Here is a 2635-nt window from a genome sequence, read left to right as displayed (position 1 = left end):
AAAATGCAGGAGATATCTTTATGGAAATTGGAACTGGCAACCAATTTTTATTTAGAACCCTAAAAGGCCAATACCTTAAGAAATAAGATAGACAAGTGGGATCTCATCAAACTAACAAGTGTCTGGAAAGCAAAAGAAACCATCAAGAGAGCAGGGAGACTGCCCACAGAATGGGAAAAAATATTTGCCAACTGTGTATCTGACAAAGGCCTAATATCTATGATCTACAAGGAACTCAAATGCACTGAAAAGAAAAAAAAATAGACCCTTTAAAAGGTGGACAAAAGACATGAATAGACACTTCTCAGAAGAAGATATATGGGCAGCCAACAGACACATGAATAAGTGCTCAGCCTCACTCATTATCAGAAAAATGCAAATCAAAACCACTTGAGATACAGCCTAACCCCAGTAAGAATGGTCATCATTTATAAAACAACAATAGATGCTGATGAGGATGAGGAGAAAAAGGAACACTTATACACTGATGGTCAGAATGCAACCCCCCCCCCCCCCCCCCCCGGGAAAATAGGCCCACACAGTAGTCTGTGAGGTCAAAAGAAGCCTGGAGGGAGACTCCTCTCATTCTGTGGCTACCTATCCTACTCCTTATTCTGGAAGGGAAAGAGAAGGAGAGCTTTTTTTCCCTGGGAACCAACAGCCCAACTCCAGGGTCCAGCCTTGTCCTTCTGAGGCTAACACCGACGCCATCCTCATTATCCCTTCAGGCAAGGCCCCCACCACAGTCCCTAACTTCTTCCACTCATAATTCACCCAGGCTTCACAAGAGCTGTCACCCTCCACATCACAGGGACAAGCCTGTCACTGGATAGTCAGGCCTAGTGACTTGTGGTGACAAGGAAGTCTCATACTGGGGCACTAGTGGCCTGCCACTCCAGAGTGATCACTTTTAGAACTGGTGAGAACTGTTATGGAGAAATGTATGTATGTGAGTTTGGATCTCACTCTGTCACCCAGGCTGGAGAGCAGCCTCAACTTTTCGCCTCAGCGCCTCTTCTCCTCCTACCTACCCTCCCCCATAATTGGAACTACACTCTCGAACCACCAGGCCTGGTTAATTTTTAAAATTTTTTTTGTAGAGACGGGCCTATCGTTATGTTGCCAAGACTGGGCTTGAACCCCTGGGCTCAAACAATCCTACCACGTGGCCTCTTTTTTCTTTTTCTTTTTTTTGAGTTGGAGTCTCACTCTGTCCCCCAGACTGGAGTGCAGTGGCCGCTCCCCGCCACCGCAGCCTCGACCTGCTGGGCTCCGGCGATCCTTCCACTCAGCCTTCCGAGTAGCTGGAACTACAGGCGCGCGCTACCACGCCCGGCTAATTTTTAAAAATTTATTGTAGAGATGAGGTCTCGCCAACTTGCCCAGGAAGGTCTCAAACCCGCGGACTCAGGCAATCCACTCACCTCCCAAAGCGCGGGATTACAGGCTGAGCCACCGAGCCCGGCTCCACCTGGCCTCTTAAAGTGCTGGGATTAGAGGCGTGAGACACCGTTCCGGCCCGTTCCGGAGAAAATTGAAAGCCTTGTGTGGCAGCCTGAAAGCAGAGCGGGACTGTATGCAGCAGGTCTCCACCACAACAAGTACCCAGAACACACAACAGGTGAAAATGGGTGTGGAATGTTGTGTCCGGATGTCCCCCGCGCCTCCCCTCCCCCAACTCTCAATTGAGTGTCAGAGTTGTGACTTGAGGCTGCCCTGTTGTCGGTGACTTAAGTACGCCACACAAGGGCGGGGCTTGCTGGGATTTCAAACAGCTGTGCTTCCGACGCTGCGACGATGGTGCCCCGGATTCCTCGGACTCAGCACACACCGCTCCCTGTCCCCTTCGAGACTGGTCACTCTTGGGTCGGCCAATCATTCACAACGAAGAGCGGGCTCTGCCCCCCACTCCCGGGGACAGGGAGGCATGTTCGGGCCACCCTCTGCCGGCTCTGCGCCGTGACCTCCCGCCCCTGCTTCTGCATCCCTGGGTGGGCTCTCTCCCTCAGGACCCACACTTGCCCCCTCTGCTATTGTACCACCTGCATTCCAGTCATGCTGACTTACTTCTACGAGCAACAGCGAGGCCAGAGTGGTGTCAGCGACTGGCTCCTCCCACCGCCCATATGTGAGGACTCAGCACAGCTGCCTCTGGCCCGGCCACCCCACCCAGGGCCACCCATGCACACGACGCCTCGCAATTATGGGACCTATCAGGCCTTATGTGACCAGCCCCTAGGCTCTTCAAGGGTAATGGCTACACTCTCCGCCAGCTGTCCTGAGTCCCACTTGGCTCCAGCTTGGAATCCTCTCCTCAGCCCCCTACATGTTATGCTCAATGGCCCTGAGCAAATTTTTACCCCTCAGGGATCCTGCATGGATCTGATCCCAGCCCACAAGTCAGGTGACCCCAAATCTAGGACACATTGTACTTCTCAGAGGATATGGCCCCACCCTGAGGTGTGGAGGGTTTGTAGCCTGACACCCTTAGAGTCAGCTTCTTTTTTTTTCTGTTGGAGTCTCACTCTGTCGCCCAGACTGGAGTGCAGTGGCCGCTCCTGGTCACCACAGCCCCGACCTGCTGGGCTCCGGCGATCCTTCCGCCTCAGCCTTCCGAGTAACCGGAATTACAGGC

Source organism: Carlito syrichta, unplaced genomic scaffold (assembly GCF_000164805.1).
Source record: "Carlito syrichta isolate Samal-C Ts95f unplaced genomic scaffold, Tarsius_syrichta-2.0.1 Scaffold308870, whole genome shotgun sequence".
Classification (NCBI taxonomy): domain Eukaryota; kingdom Metazoa; phylum Chordata; class Mammalia; order Primates; family Tarsiidae; genus Carlito; species Carlito syrichta.
This window is presented reverse-complemented; position numbering follows the sequence as displayed.